Source organism: Lagenorhynchus albirostris, chromosome X (assembly GCF_949774975.1).
Source record: "Lagenorhynchus albirostris chromosome X, mLagAlb1.1, whole genome shotgun sequence".
Taxonomy (NCBI): domain Eukaryota; kingdom Metazoa; phylum Chordata; class Mammalia; order Artiodactyla; family Delphinidae; genus Lagenorhynchus; species Lagenorhynchus albirostris.
Window position 1 is genome coordinate 11,084,886 of NC_083116.1, and position 17,827 is coordinate 11,102,712.

The 17,827-nt window shown below is 39.4% G+C and overlaps 1 pseudogene; it reads right to left on the reverse strand.

The window, feature by feature from the left end:
- The window catches only part of LOC132514050 (histone deacetylase 1-like), a 60,265-nt pseudogene extending 45,306 nt beyond the window's left edge, over positions 1-14,959 (reverse strand).
- Positions 14,960-17,827: the final 2,868 nt, after the last annotated feature.

Consider the following 17,827-nt stretch of genomic DNA (forward strand, 5'->3'; position numbering starts at 1 on the left):
GTGAAGGGGAACCAAGAAATGAGGAGTTTTCTGGAATGTGTCATATGTCAAGGAAGTTTTTTGGTCTTAAGGTTGAAGATACTACAGCATATTTACATGCTGATGGGAATGACCTAGTAAATATTCAAGAAAGAAGGAAATATATATAGGTCCTTGAGAAGGGAACAGGGACTAAGATACAGAACTCAAGTGGAGTGTGAACCTTAAATAAGAGCATGGTAATTAAAACCGTATGGTACTGGCATAAAAACAGACACACAGATCAATGGAACAGAATAGACAGCCCAGAAGTAAACCTACACATATATGGTCAATTAATTTACAACAAAGGAGCCAAGAGTATACAATGCAGAAAGTATACCTTCTTCAATAAAAGGTGTTGGAAAAACTGCACAGCCACATGGAGAATAATGAAACTGGATGACTATTTTACATCATACACATAAATTAACTCAAAATGGATTAAAGACTGAACATAAGACCTGAAACCATAAAACTCCTAGGAGAAAACATAGGCAATAAGCTCCTTGACATAGGTCTTGGTGATAATTTTTAAAATATGACACCAAAAGCAAAAGCAACAAAAGCAAAAATAAGTAAGTGAGACTACATCATACTTAAAAGCTTTTGCACAGCAAGGGAAACCATCAACAAAACAAAAGGCAACCAACTGAATGGGATAAAATATTTGCAAATCATATATCTGTTAAGGGGCTAATTTCCAAAATAAATAAAGAACTCACACAACTCAATAGCACAAAAGCAAACAATCTGATTTAAAAATGGGCAGAAGATCTGAATAGACATTTTCCAAAGAGGACATGCAGATGGCTACCAGGTACATGAAAAAATGCTCAACATCACTAATCATCAGGGAAATGTAGATCAGAACCAAATTGAGATATCACATCACACATTCTAATGGCTACTATAAAAAAGACGAGACAGCAAGTGTTGGTGAGGCTGCAGAGAAAAGGGAACCTTTGTGTACGGTTTGTGGGAATGTAAACTGGTGCAGCCACTATCGAAAAAAAAATAAAGTTTCCTCAAAAAGTTAAAAATAGAAGTACTATATGATCCAGCAATTCCACTTGTAGGTATTTATTCGAAGAAAACAAAAACACTAACAAAAAGATATAAGCACCACTATGTTCCTTGCAGCATTGTTTACAATAACCAAGACATGGAAACAACCTAAGTGTCCATAGATGGATGAATGGATAAAGAAATTGTGATATATACATACATATACATACAATGTAATATTATTCAGCCATAAAAAAGAATGAAATCTTTCCATTGTATAAAGATAAGAAAGAACATAAAATTAGTGAAATGTGGATTGTCAGACAATGTGGAAAGGTAAGGGAGTTTCCATCAGATTTTTACAAATACCTTGCAGGCAGTATAAAAGGAGATATAGATGGTGGTTAAAACCATGTGGTTTGGAGTTAGACTTGGGTTCAAATCCAAGCTCCACCTCTTACTGTGTGAACTTGGACACATTACCTCATATCTCTGGGCCTCGCCTTTCTCATCTGTAGCAACAAGGCTATTTTGAAGACTAAATTATATTAATGCGAAACATTTTTTTCTACAGTGCCTATCACCTTGCTGGAACTAAATAGATGGTCGTTTTAAACATTATTATATGTTTTCTCCCAACTCTGGTATCCAGCACTATACCTTGGCATATAGCAAATGTTTAGTAATTACTGAATGAATGAATGAAGTGATTGAATGTATGTTAAGGTGGAAATCTTGTGGCCAGAAATTGGGGTTTGTGAAGCATGACTGAGTAAGGACATTCAGTTAAAACCTAAGGTCCCTAAGATGTAAAGCACAAAGTGAGATTACTAATATTCTAAAACAGGGCAGATGGGGGAGAAAAACTAAAGCCAGTGAGCTCCTCCCATTTTTCTTGCTAGTAGCATCGTGTCCCTACCTGATAAGGGATTTGGCAGAAGTTCCTGGTGCCCACTAAATACTCTCATTTATTCATCTGATCCAATGCTAATGAATAAAGTAGATAAAGCTGTTATCAAAGATCATATTGACGGTGGACCCTTTTGTAGTGTTCGTTCTTGGTGGGACTGGGGCAAAGAATCAGATTTTCAAGTGTTGAAAAGGACCTCAGAGCATACCTCATGTAATCTTCCAAACAACACAGGCATTACCTCCACAGCATCATTGAGAAGCATTTATTGAATCTCTAACTGATACCCCAGCACTTCCATGAGTTGTTCTGGAATGGCCTCAGGCAGTGTTTCAAGACTAGAAACAAGGACTCTAACCAGGAGACTTTTGAGGATGATAGAAGATGAGGGCCTCAACTCAGAACTTTTTAGTTGAAATAGAAAAGAGGAAATCGATTTGAAATTTGGTGATATGAAGCTAAGAACGAGGAATGACTGGAGTATGATTCCCATATCTCTGGTTGGGTGATGAGATGGCTAGTAGTGCCTTTCCTGAGAAACAAAGGAAGAGGAGTACATTTGGGAGAATCTTTTACTCAGTGAGTTTGTAGTATGGGAGGACCGCACAAGGGTCTGGGGAGAATTCTGAGCGAGAGATACTTACACACACATGACACACTCACATACTTGTAAATACTCACTCACAAACACCTTCACACACTCATACACATACACACACATCATCACACTCACACACACTGACAAATACACACTCTCTGGCACACTAACTCACATATTCTGTCACATATATCTTTGCAGGTCTCACACACATACACACTCTCCCACGCTCAAACATTCACTCCAAAAATCTCTTACAAGTTGTCTAACACTAACCTTCACACATTCTCACTCTCATCCGCTACTACATATACTCACACAATCACACTCACACATAATCTCACACTGATACAGCCACACATTCACACAGACACACAGTCACACACATGACAGACATCCGTCATCATTGTTGCCATGCAGTGTTCTAGACTGAAGGATATATGAAGAAAATTACAAAGACCCTTTGGAGTTTATATTCTACTGGATAGCAATAGATAACCAAACAAATCATATAAAATCAAGTAGTGATATATATTATGACAAGTTGAGTAGAGTAAAGGAATAAAGTGCAGGAGTGGTATTTTAAGTACAGTGGCTTGGGAGGTTTTCAGAACATTTGAGCAGAGATGTGATATGATCATATTTATATTTTAAAAAATAAATATATGATAAGAAGAACACAATTAGATGATAATCATAGAAGCAATTTTCTGGGCAAGAAATGATGGTGACTTGGACTAGGTAGATAGCAGTGGAAGCTCTAAGAAATGGTTATATTTTAGATATATTTTGGAGATAGAGGGAACAGAACTTGCTGATAGATTAGAAATGAAGGATTAGAAAAAGAAAGTACCTAAGGATGATTCTAAAGTTGTTGGTTAGAGCAACTGGAAAGATGGAGTTACCATTTACTAAAATGAAAAATACAAAGAGAAGCTGATTTGTCGTTGAGAGGACGGAGGTACAGTGGGAACCAAGGGTTTAGTTTGGACATGATAGGTTTAAGTTGTCTATTGGTCATTCAAGCAGAAATGAAGATTAGGACATAGCACACATGAGTCTGGAATTTAGGGAAACTTATTTATTGAGTGTTCATTAATTCATTCAACTAATAATTATTGAGCACCTCCACTTTGCAAGGCTCTGGAGATTCAAAATCAAGTCCCTGCCTTCATAGAGCTTGCATTTTGGCAGGGGAAAGTAGACTATACACAAAGAAATATATTGTATAATATAATGGTAGTAATAAGTGTTATGGATTAAAACAAACAAACATGTGCTTGAAACTATAGTAAGTACCTTGCATTCATTACCTCATTTAAATCTGCATAACAGGCCTGAGAATGAGCTATTGGTATTATTCCCAATTTAAAACTGGTGAAAGCAAGCCTCCCACAGGCTACTTAGTAAGTTGAGGTTTAATGAATAAATTAGTGAATAACTATTTTAATGTATCTGACTGTACAAGAACACCAAGGCTTCATTGAGTACTGGCATGGATCATTCTATTTTGTTCTCAAGCCACCACGCCTACCTACCCATCTGTCTTGATTCTGAAAAGTAGCCACACCACAGCAAATGGGCACTAAAATATCATGAACACCTGAGGTCCTAAAAGTGTATCAGGTTGGAAATGCAACAAATGAAACCATGAAAAGGAAAATTTCAATAGCCCTTCGCATTTGAATGGATTTACAGCTTACAGAGCTTTTGCACTCATGTACAAATTTGCCTGATTTACATAGCTCAGGGTTTAAAATAGGGGTACATTCAGCAAAGGAAACCATTGACAAGATGAAAAGACTACCTACTGAATGGGAGAAGATATTTGCAAATGATATAATATATAATATTATATATAATATATATAATAAGGCATTAATATCCAACATATATAAACAGCTCATACAACTCAACATCAAAAAAACAAGCAACCCGATTAAAAAATGGGCACAAAAACCGAATAGACATTTTTCCAAAGAGGAAATGCAGATGGCCAACAGGCGTATGAAAAGATGCTCAACATCACTAATCATCAAGGAAATGCAAATCAAAACCACAATGAGATATCACCTCACATCTGTCAGAATAGCTATCATCAAAAAGAACACAAATAACAAATGTTGCCGAGGATGTGGAGAAAAGGGAATCCTCATACACTGTTGGTGGGAATGTAAATGGGTGCAGCCACTGTGGAAAACAGTATGGAGGTTCCTCAAAAAACTAAAAATAGAGCTACCATATGACCCAGCAATTCCACTCCTGGTTATATATATATATATATGTGTGTGTGGGTGGGTGTGTGTATATATATATATATATATAAACACAAACACGAATTTGAAAAGATAAGTGCACCCCAATGTCCACAGCAGCATTATTTACAATTGCCAAGATAAGGAAACGACCTAAGTGTCCATCAACAGATGAATGGATAAAGAAGATGCAGTGTATATATATACAATGGAATACTACTCAACCATAAAAAAGAATGAAATTTTGCCATTTGCATCAACACAGATGAACTTAGAGGGCATTATGCTAAATGAAATGTCAGACAAAGAAAGACAAATACTGTATGATGTCACATATATGGAATGTAAAAAAATAAATCAAACTAGTGAATATAACAAAAAAGAAGCAGACTCAAAGATATAGAGAAAAAACTAGTGGTTACCAGTGTGGGGGGACATTACAGGGGTGGGGTAGTGGGAAGTACAAAATATTAGGTGTAAGATAGGCTCAGAGATGCATTGTACAAAACAGGGAATATAGCCAATATTTTGTAATAACGTTAAATGGAAAGTAACCTTTGAATATGGTATAAAAAGTAAAAGAAAAACTAAAGTTCAAAAAAATTTTTAATAAAATAAAATAGGGGTGCATGCATCATTTCATTGGTCCTTGTAATACTAGCCTCTGAAAATTGCCAACTAAGCATGGCCTCTTCTCCTGAACTAGAAAGCCCTACGCTGAGTACTACTTCATCCACAGATCACACCCACATTTGGAGGAACCCACTACCATTTCCATGGGGGTTGCATTCTCTCCCAGAAACAACTGGTGAGATCAATGTACTGGAGCTTTCAATGTGCCACAGCTGCAGTTCTGTGGAAAAATGGAGAAGATCACCTCTCTACCTTTCTACACTGTAATTAGTTAGAGAAGTCCCAGAGCAATACTTCTTGAGTCCCAATATATTACAGGCTCTTTAATGAAATACCCATGCCAGTTTTTGCTCCCAATTCTCTATTTCCTTTGGACACAGATATAAATCTGTTGGCAGGAGTGGAGGTGGAGTGATGTTCTTTCCCATGGTATCATGTTCCTAAATGGGGGGACATACACTGGAGTAATACTACTGGCCTTTCTCCCCAGGAGGAAGACAGTCTTCACTCAGCTTAACACTTCTTGCTTCTCCCTTTCGGACAGGCCTGCCGTCAGGAAGCTAATAGTCTTAGTTCTGCACACCATGAGTTTTAGAGATGCAGGGCCCCATTGGATGGAGTGTGCTTCATTTGTTGAGTGCTTCCTTTGACTAGGTAACTCTAGCTAATTCTGGGGTGCAGAATTAGGAGGTTCATTCTTGCTGCACACCTAAACTATGTTCTCTAAATCCAGCTGTTTTTAGGAATGAAGATGATATTGTTGATCTCCACCTGTCTGAATCTTTTAGTTCCAAACTGGGGTAGAAAAGAGGTATTACATTTACTGCGCCTCACCAAATCCCACAAAGTCTATGGGAACCAAGCTGGAGAGAGTTTTGCGTGACAGACTTTCCTTAAAACTACTGCTCTTTTTTGATATTGAGCTGTATGAGCTGTTTGCATATTTTGGAAATTAATCCCTCGTCAGTTGCATTGTTCGCAAATATCTTCTCCCAGTCCGTGAGTTGTCTTTTGGGTTTGTTTATGGTTTCCTTTACTTTTTCCTTTGCAAAATATTTTAAATTTAACTAGGTCCCATTTGTTTATTTTCAGTTTTATTTCTATTACTCCAGGACACAGATCCAAAAAGATATTGTTGAGACTTATGTCAAGTTCTGCCTATGTTTTCCTTTAGGAGTTTTATAGTATCTGGCCTTACGTTTAGGTATTTAATCCATTTTGAGTTTATTTTTGTATATGGTGTTAGAGAATGTTCCAATTTCATTCTTTTATATGTGGCTGTCCAGTTTTCCCAGCACTACTTATTGAAGAGACTGTCTTTTCCCCATTGTATAGTCTTGCCTCCTTTGTCGTAGATTAATTGACCATAGGTGCGTGGGTTTATTTCTGGGCTTTCTATCCTGTTCCATTGATCTATATGTCGGTTTTTGTGCCAGTATCATACTGTTTTGATTACTGTAGCTTTGTAGTATGGTCTGAAGTCAGGGAATCTGATTCCTCCAGCTCCATTTTTCTTTCTTAAGATTGCTTTGGCTATTTGGAGTCTTTTGTGTTTCCATACAAACTGTAAAATTTTTTGTTCTAGTTCTGTGAAAAATGTTGGTAATTTGATAGAGGTTGCATTGAATCTGTAGTTTGCCTTAGGTGGTATAGTTATTTTGACAATATTGATTTTTCCAATCCCAAAATACAGTATATCTTTCCATCTGTTTGTGTCATCTTCAGTTTCTTTCAACAGTGTCTTATAGTTTTCAAAGTACAGGTCTTTTGCCTCCTTAGGTAGGTTTATTCCTAGGCCTTTTATCCTTTTTCATGTGATGGTAAATAGGATTGTTTCCTTAATTTCTCTTTCTGATCTTTCATTGTTAGTGTATAGAAATGCAATAGATTTCCATGTATTAATCAAAAAATGGGCAGAAGAACTAAATAGATATTTCTCCAAAGAAGACATACAGATGGCCAACAGGCACATGAAAAAATGCTCAACATTGCTAATTATTAGAGAAATGCAACCAAAACTAAAATGAGGTATCACCTCACTCCAGTCAGAATGGCCATCATCAAAAAGTATACAAATAATAAATGTTGGAGAGGGTGTAGGGAAAGAGGAACCCTCCTACACTATTGGTGGGAGTGTAAATTGGTACAGCCACTATGGAGAACAGTATGGAGGTTCCTTAAAGAACTAAAAATGGAGCTACCATATGATCCTGGAATCCCTCTCCTGGGCATACAGTAAGTCCCCCACATACAAACCTTCAAGTTGTGAACTTTCAAAAGAAGTGAACGTGTGCTCCATCAATGTCAGGCATGAGTGAAATTGCAGCTTGCCTTCTATCTCCTATTGCTGATGATCCTTCACCTCTACCACCTCCCACCTCCTTTCCCTCCTCCAGTCAGTAACTCTTCTTGCCTGTTCACTCGATGCCACCCCCTATATGCCAGCTGTTGTACTGTACTTTTCAAGATACTATACTGTAAGATCAAAAATGTTTTCTTGGGCTTCCCTGGTGGCGCAGTGGTTGAGAGTCCGCCTGCCAGTGCAGGTGACGCAGGTTCATGCCCCGGTCCGGGAGGATCCCGCGTGCCGTGGAGCGGCTGGGCCCGTGAGCCATGGCCGCTGAGCCTGCACGTCCGGAGCCTGTGCTCTGCAACGGGAGGGGCCACAGCAGTGAGAGGCCCGCATAATGCAAAAAAAAAAAAAAAAGTTTTATTTTTTGTGTTTGTTTTTTATGTATTTTTTGTGTGAAAAGTATTATAAACTTATTACAGTACAGTACTATATAGCCGATTGTGTTAGTTGGGTACCTAGGCTAACTTGGCTGGACTTATGAACAAATTGGACTTATGAATGTGCTCTCAGAATGGAACTCATTCATATGTAGGGGACTTACTGTATATCCAGAGAAAACCATAATTCGAAAAGTTACATGCACCCCAACGTTCACCGCAGCACTATTCACAATAGCCAAGACATGGAAGAAACCTAAATGCCCATTGACAGATGGATGAAGAAGATGTGGTATATTTATACAATGGAATACTACTCAGCTATAGAAATGAATGAAATAATGCCATTTGCGGCAACATGGATGGATCTAGAGATTATAATACTAAGTGAAGTAAGCCAGACAAAGACAAATATCGTATGTATCACTTATATGTAGAATCTAAAAAAAAGGTACAAATGAACTTATATACAAAACAGAAATAGACCCACACACATAGAAGACAAACTTATGCTACCAAAGGGGAAAGGGGGGGAGTGATAAATTAGGAGTTTGGGATTAACATATACACACTACTATATATAAAATAACCAACAAGGACCTACTGTATAGCACAGGGAACTATACTTGATATTTAGTAATGACTTATAAGGAAAAAGAATCTGGAAAAAGTATATATATATACACATATATACATACACATATATGTATATATATATATATAACTGAATCACTGTGCTGTATACCTGAAACTAACATGACACTGTAAATCAACTATATTTCAATAAAAACAAACAAAAAAAAAACTACTGTTCCTCTCTTGTCACTGAATTCTGTTTACTGGGCTGATCAGCTGCCTATAACTCCTTAGAGGAATTAAAGTTTAATGATATTTGCAATGTTTGTTGAGCTCTTCATTTCTTTCTTCCTCCTTTCCTTCAGTAATATTTTATTAAATGCATGTTTTGTTTCAGGCTCTGTCCAGAGCTCTGACAATTCAACAGTGAACAAGAGAGACATAGCACCTGCCCTCATGAAGCTTACAGCCTAGCAGTCCAACAGATGTTAATGAAATGATCCCCCAAGTCTTATAATGTATAATATCAACAAAATAAGTGGTACGAGTCCTCTGAACTCTGATATAGTCTGAGGAATCAAGGAAGGCTTCCTCTTGGAAATGGCTCTTTAGTTGAGATCTGAAGGATGAGCTGGAGACAACAAGATAGACACAGGGTGAGAGAAAGAGCGTATCTTAGACAAAGGTAAGAAACAACCAAAGGTCCTATGGTGGTAGGGAGTTACTGTGTTACTATGTGCCAAGGTTTGTACAAATCTGTTGTTTTAATTCACTCAACAATCATTTCTGCAAAATAGCTAAGCCCCCATTTTACAAATGAGAATATTGAAGCACAGGGGGTTACTAGCTGCATGACATTGAGTAAGTGAATTTAAAGCCAGTATTGAGTGCCTCTAAGGCAGTGGTTCTCAGTTGGGCCCCTACCATGCTAGAGCACATTTGGCAATATCTGGAAGCAATTTGAGTTGTCACAACTTTGAGGGGGGCTGGGGTGCACTACTAGGTTGAGGCCAGAGATGTTGCTACGCATCCTGCAATGAACAGGACAGCCATCACAATAAACAATTATCTGACCCCAAATTTTAATAGTGCCCAGGATGAGAAACCCTGGCACTACTGAAATTTGGGTTAAACCCAAGCTCTTAACCCTTCCACAGATGTGCCTCTCTCCCTGGAGGCTTCTCAGTCCTTTGTGCAAATAGACTTCTGGTCAGTCAGTTCCAATTAGCCGTACATGCCCAGTAGTGGACATGGATTAGACTTAAGCAGGGACCTCTGTTACTTGGCCATTCTTTCAATGATCCACACCAGCTTTGTATTGTCAGCTCCATATCACAGATGAAGAAACAGAGGTTAAATAACATGCCTTGAGTCTCAGAGGTCACAGTGACAGAGCAACTGAGTCCAGCTCTTTTGAAAATGAATCTGTTATCATTTTCCTTCATAAGGCAGCCCTTCAAAGGACAAATGCTTAATCTCGGCCTCATGTAAAAGTGGCAAAGGCTGGAGACACAGGTCTGGATCTGGGCTGCAGGGGCGCTACAAAGAGTTTGTCAAATTTAGTGCCTGAATTACTTTTTTAGGAGCTTGAAAATCAGCCCAGTGTTATTCAGCTTGAATTCTTCTCTTGGTAGGCTCAAACTCACACCAGACACACAATCTGCTGTTTGTGTAGAGAATGTATCAGGAGAGAAAAGAATAGCACCCACACGTGAGCATCTGCTCGAAAAATCCGTTTCACCATTAACCATACAATTGAGTGAGAAAAACATAAAAACATCTGTGCCTGCTATTGCAGATGTAATCATATAACCCAAATGTAGCAATGGAACAAACTGGAAGAGGGGCAGAGGACAGGAAAAGGGAGAAACACATAGCTTTGTTGTCAGAAAGGGATGGGTCTGTGGCTGGGCTCCTGCACTGAATACTCGTCTTCACCTTTCAGACACCACCTATAGGAAACAGCAAGATCCTAAGCAGGCAAATTATGCAATACAGCTCTAAGGAAGCAATAAACAAGGCAGAGGAATCCCAGAGACTGCAAATCGACAGCAAAAAATATATCTAAATATATGTTGGCGGCATTTCAATGTTAAGGCAGTTGACAGAATCGTGGAACAAGAGACCGTAGAAAATGTCAAATCTGAAGGGCCCTCAGAGATCAACTGGTTCAATCCCCAGTCTTACTCATGAGGAAACTGAGGTGCAGAGAGGGATGTGACTGCCCAAGGTCACACAGCTAGTTAGTGGCAGATGATTCTAGGCAGTTCTGGGGAAAGGATTTTTTTTTTCAGACGGGCAAGAGAGAAATATTTTACAAAACTTTACAAATAACTGAGAACATCAGCTTGAAAGCACAACTCTGCTACAGCTATATAAATTTATGCCTTGATTCAGGGGGCCAAAAGCCAACGCTGATCTTCGCCCAAAGTGCTAAGGTGTAATTCTGCCACTCAGGGTGAAACAGAAACACCTACTAGATCTCAGCAACTAACACTGGCTCTACTTCTGCTGGACTGCCAGTTTTAAAGAACCACACAACTTTAATCTGAAGGTGGAAAGAAAGGGAAACCAACAAGGCCCACGGCACCCCAGGCCACACTCCTTTCATTGGCCCATGAAGAATCCGCACCCAGGAAGTCAGGACGCTAGGCTTTGGCTTCTGGTTCTGCCTACAACCAGCTGTATGACCTTAGGACAAACACAGACCACTGAACTTGAGCCCTCCAAAAGCTTTTCTCCTCAGGACAAGAGGATAATAAGAAGCAAAAGGAAAGGAGAAAATAGAGAAATGTATGGGAAGAGGTGGTGGGAAGAAGCAGGGTTGCCCTCTCTCCCTGCCCATCCCCTCAAATGCCAGCCTAACTGTTATGGAGTCCACACAACACCCCTCCTAAATTCAGCCTAGGTTGTATCATTCATTTGATGGCTACTCATGGCCATCTTCTTTCATGAAATATCTGTTCAAATCTTTTGCCCATTTTTATTGGTTGTTTTCTCACTAAGGAGTTGTAAAAGGCATTTATATATTCTGGATATAAGTATTTTGTCTGATATAAGTGCTGTGTATATTTTCTTCTATTCCAAGGTTTGACTTTTCATTTTCTCAACAATATCTTTCAAAGAGCAAAAGTTTTTAATTTTGATAACATTAAATTTATCATTTTTTAAATACTTTTGTGCTTTTTGTATTCTATCTATGAACTTTTACCTACCCCAAAGTCACAAAGATTTTCTCCTATGTTGTCTTCTAAACACTTTAGAGTTTGGGGCTTTATATTTAGTTCCATTGAGCATCCATTTACATTTATTATCCCTTTCGAGGTGATTTTTGTGTATGGCACAAGGTAAAATTTCATGTTCACTCTTTTCCTGTATTGATATCGTTTGTTGGAAAGACTATTTTCCCTCCACTAAATTGCTCTGGTACCTTTGATCAATGGCCATATACGCATGGTTATCTTTCACTTTTTAGCAGACCTATCCTTCAAGGACGGTACAAAGGAGGACACGAGTCTACATGTACATTTGCACTAATTCCAACTCAGTGGGACTCAACTCATGAGGTCAGACTGTTTAGGACTTCACAGTTCTGCCCATGGCGAAAGGTGGAAGGACAGAAGACCACTTAACGATAGGAATTATAACAGATGCACATGATTGGGACAATCCTCTTTTGCATTTCATATGCATCACATAACTGATCCTTCAAAACAGCCCTGTGAAAAAGCAATGAATATGATCCTCACGATTTAAAGTGAAGCTCTGAGAGTTAACTGACTTGTCTAAGGTCACATAGAGCTGGACTCTGAACCTAGACTCTACGATGCCAGAGCTATGTTTTCAATCACTGTTTCTATTGCTCCTTTTAGCTCCATTATTCTTATCTCCATAATTCGATGTGATGGTTCTCACCTGAAACAACCTCTTACTGTTCCCATCCATCCCAGATGTTGAGGGCTAACTAATAAAATAGTTAATATTTGTTGAATACCAAGGATTCGGTCTCTTTGCATATACACATTTTTTAGTGTATAGACATGTACCATTTTATTACAAAGATTCTCACAAAAATGAAAACAGTATTTCAAAAAGGAAACTAGACTAACAATCTTCACCTGCAGAATTGTGGGAGGACAGAGAGGGCAGGCAGTGTGAGTTTCTTGGCTTACTGGGGGCCAGTAGAAAGGTATGAGAACAGAACCAATCTAAAAATGGCTGATGTTACCTTAAGGAGCCCGAAAAGACCAGGGAGTCCCTGAAGATCCAGTCACCCCTTCTAAAATGCTCAATAAGGGCACCTTTTCAAAGCTACTAAGCAGGCACTTCAAGATTTTGTCCTATGGGTGCTTAAGTGTATCCCTTCTAGCCAGACCTGGAACCCGTTATGGTTCAAAATTAAGAATTCAGGAGGGATGGGTGGTGAGGCAGCTACTAGAAAAGCTTCACCTAACACATGTGCCCTGAGCTCAGGGCCCTGGTTCCTGTCTAGTCCCTGGGGATATTTATATTTAATATATTTTATAAAAATACACAGAGAAATAGAAAATATAAAATCCGAGGGGGTGCAAGATAAAGGTGGGGAACTTGGCAAGAAGCCAGAACTAGAGAGGTCTGCTCAGACCCTCTTGGCTTCTTGCTTCTCCTCCTTGGTTTTCTCCTCTTCTGTGACTTCTTTCTTTTCTTCTGGGTCTTTCTCTTTCTCATATTCCGTTTTGACTCTCTTGGCTTTTTTGAAGTTGGAAGAGTTCTTGCGACCTCCTTTTCCCTCCCCATCAGAGTCGGAGAACTCTTCCTCACAGGCAATTTGTTTGTCCGAGGAACACAGTGAGATGTGCTTGTCAGGGTCTTCTTCATCCTCATCACCACTCTCCTCTGGAATGGCATCCTCAGGAATGGCCTGCATTTGGACTCCAGGTATGCGGGTCAGCATTCTCAGGTTCTCAAACAGTCGCTGTTTGAGCTTTTCCAGATACTCATTAGTGTTCTGGTTAGTCATATTGGAAAGACTGATGTGAAATTTGAAATCTGGTCCAAAGTATTCAAAGTAGTCGTTGTATGAAAGCTCATTAGGGATCTCCATGTCCAGGGCCACAGCTGTTTCATAAGTCCAGCACCGGGAGACATTATAATGGTGTAGCCACCTCCTCCCAGCATCAGCATAGGCAGGTTAAAGCTCTTCACAAATTCCACACACTTGGCTTGCCCTTTGATGGTCGAATCGAAGCAATCTAACTGATCCCCAGACAGGAAATCAGAGCCACAGTGTAAGACGACTGCACTGAGCTGGAACATCTCCATTACTTTGGACATGACTGGCTTGAAAATGGCCTCATAGAACTCGTCATCAATCCCATCTCAGAGAGGGTAGTTAACAGCATAATACTTGCCTTTGCCAAGCCTAATATCCCGTAGGTCCCAAGTTCCTGGGAAGTACTCTCCATATTTATGAAAGGACACAGTCACGACTCGGTCTGTGGTATAGAAGGCCTCTTCCACGCCATCGCCATGGTGAATATCAACGTCAATATACAGCACTCTCTGGTGATACTTCAGCAGTTCCAGGATAGCCAAGACGATATCATTGACATTGACGTAACAGAAGCCAGATGCCTCGGACTTCTTTGCATGGTGTAAGCCCCCAGCCCAATTCACAGCGATGTCCGTCTACTGTTTATTTTCAGGGCACTTGCCACAGAGCCACCAGGAGATAGCTGACAGAACTCAAACAGGCCATCAAATACCAGACAGTTCTCACCAACGAAGAATCTCTGCATCTGCTTGCTGTACTCGGACATGTTATCTGGGCAGATGGAGCGCAAGAATTTAATGTAGTCATCAGTGTGGTACTTGGTTCTCTCCTCAGCATTGGCTTTGCGAGGGTGATAAATTTCCATCTTTCGGTCGAGGCCATAGTTAAGGAGCAAATTGTGAGTCATGCAGATTCAGTGAGGCTTCATTGGGTGGCCTTGTCCATAATATACAACATGATTGGAAACTACATCCAATGTAATTTCCAACATCCCCTCACTATATCTCCAGGGAATTCACTCCCACAACAGAAAACTAACCATCACTACTCAGAATTATTGTAAGCCACAGCTCACCTCTTGCACGTCATTACACTTTATGGTGTCAAAGCACATTCACATTCATTTTCTTACTGGATTCTCACAAAAACCCATCGTAGTAGTAACAGACTTTCCCCCTGGTGCCCTGAGTCTGCGCCATCTTGCTCCCCTCCGTAGGTCCCTCTGCCCTCCTGCCAGCGGCTCTGCTCAGCCTCTTTACAGATATTAACTCATTCAATCCTCCCAACATCCCTAAATGAGTTGTATACTACTGTCATGTCCATTTTAATGGGACCTGGAACCTCAGGCTCAGTGAGTTTATGTAACTTACTCTCGATCATACAGCTATTAAATAGCAGAGCCAGGATCTAAAGCAATTATTTACCTTCCCTTAAATCTCTTGCTCTTGGCCATTACAATATACCACCCTCTAGACTTCAGGTAGGTTGTCCATATAAGATAACACAGGGTAAGGACACTAGCCAGTCATTAATGTGCTATCAAGGCCCACAACACATTGAAAAAAAAAAAACATAAGTCACCTTGGCCCTGTCAGCACACAATGGCTACTGTGTTTGCCAATTCTGCCTTGTATCTGCCTCTTTTATCACCCAAAGCCATGGGAGGATATGAGCATTTGGGATGTTCTCACAGCAGATTTAGAGTTTCTATGGAAATAACTACCTTCAGAAGATCAAAGGTTTCCATATTATAAAGGGACATAATTTGCTCTATTCTTCTTTGAACTTCAAGAAGAACAATATATACAAAACAATTCACTTTGATAAGCTGGTATGACCTAACCTAACAACATAAAAATTAGTCAGGATTTTCCTAATAATCCTTTTATGTTTAATCGTTATGGTCTTTAAAAGCTTCCACTAGTGCTCTTTTATTTGGTTTTTCTCAACCTTGCAAGATAAGCAGAGGAGATCATATTATCTCCAATTTACTGATAAAGAAACTGAGAATCACGTGGAGATAAGTGACTTGTCCAAGTACACAAAGCTAACATGCAATGGAGCTAAGATTGAACCCTAGGTCCTCTAATAGCCTGCTACTAAGTTTCAAATTAAAACGCACTAATATTACAATCATTGTTTCTTAATATTATGTCTCAGGATGTTCAGAGGGAACATATAACATCGCCAAGGTCTCTAAGTATTTTCTTTAATAATTCTTTCCTCAAATTATGAGTGTCCCAGTATCACTCTCTGGACACAAGGATAAAGACAGCTGCTCCCATGACCTTTCAAGTGATGTCACTTTAGCAGGCTTTTAAAAGACTGGGCCAAAGAAAAAGATTCCTGAGAGGAAGAACATGTTACCTTGAAGAGTAATCAGTTATGCGAATGGTTTCATTGCCTGTTATACCATGGATTATGCTTTCATTTTTCATATTAATGTTCTTTATGTTTTTCTATTAGTCACGGCAAATTACCTGTCCTTCGCCTTGGCAAGGACAGCTCAGTGGGGCTCGGTGGAGTATTTTCCAAGTTCTGTCTGGTGAATTCTTGCTCACATTCTTCTTGAGGCATTAAGATGTAATTTTTTGAATGAATGAATGTGTTTCATTTGACACCATCTCATTCATGTAGGAAATTACCTATTGAATAAGGAATTGGAAATTTTTTCCTTTCTTTTTCTGTAATGGTGCATTGCAAAAAATTAATTTTAGTTAAATATTAAAAAAGAATTGGAACATTAAAGAAAATTAAAATTCATTCAGCATTTCTTAGTCATTCTAACAGAGAGGACTTGTGGCACAGAGCATACAAAATAGCAAATTCTCCAAAATCCATGCCTACCTCCATTTTCCCCTGCCCAGTCCTGGCAAAGCGCTTGCCCCTCCTCTGTACTCCATCCCACTGTCCCCATATTTCCCATATGGCAATACCTGACTAGCTGCATTTTAATCACCCGTTTACTAGTCAGTCCCCACCCCTTACCCAAGCGTGTAAGACCTTCTAGGACAGGAATAATGTCTTAATCAGGACTGAATCCCTAGCTCTTAACACACTGCACAACACGGAAGTACTTAGTAAGTAATGGGTGAATGAAGCCATTTGCCTTTGGAAAACATGAATATATCCTTGTTAGCTATAGCCTTATCTCACAAATTAGGCTTTGTTCAGTCTATAATTTAACCATTATGTTGCATTCCCATAATCCTCTATGGGGAGGGAAACCAAATAACTTCTCTGCCCTTGAAGATCTCACAGTCTAGCCAAGCTCTGCCAAATGTTAACTTTCTAAAGACCACATGGTAGCCTCCCTTTAGAGTACTTTGTCAAAAAGCTGCCATTTTCCTTTCCTTTGATGTGTGGCATGGTCCTTAAGATTAGCAAGCTCCTTCAAACACTGCTAGGATGGTGTCTCGGAGGTCAAATACTTTGTTCCCACAGGCTGGTCAAGTCTTTTGAAAGACATCTGCATATGGTGGAGATGAGGGGAGGCCTCTTTTTCCTTAAACAGACTGGTTTTATTATATTTTTTTTGGTTGGTGGGGGCACTGTAGAAACTCCAGCCCAAGGCCTACCCACAGTTACATCTCTGCTCTTCATCAGAGGATAGTTTAAATTTCTTTACACTCCACTTCTTTTGCTACTGTCATTTTATGACTTTGGAGAAGGGAGGGGAGAGCCTCTGTGGACTCCCTGAGTCTCTTTAAAGAACTCTGAGTTATTATTAAACCAATATCTTCACTATTGAAATCCCTTGTTGCTATTAATAATTATTGCAATCCCCAGGGTGGAGAGCCATAAAAGAAAATGCTATTATTTGCTCAAACTTCAGGCTAATTAAGCCCAACACGTGATCTATAAATAGATCCAAAAGTATGTCTAATTTTTATGCATTGTGCAAATAAGTGAATATCCAGTGAGGAAATGTTTACTCGACTTGAGAGACAACTAAACTACAAAAGACCTGGAAAAGAGCCTACAAGGTCTCTCTTTCCAGAGAAGTCTTTAAGTGATACTTGCCGCCAATGGAGTAGCATTTGGAAATCATCAGGAATAGCAGAGTT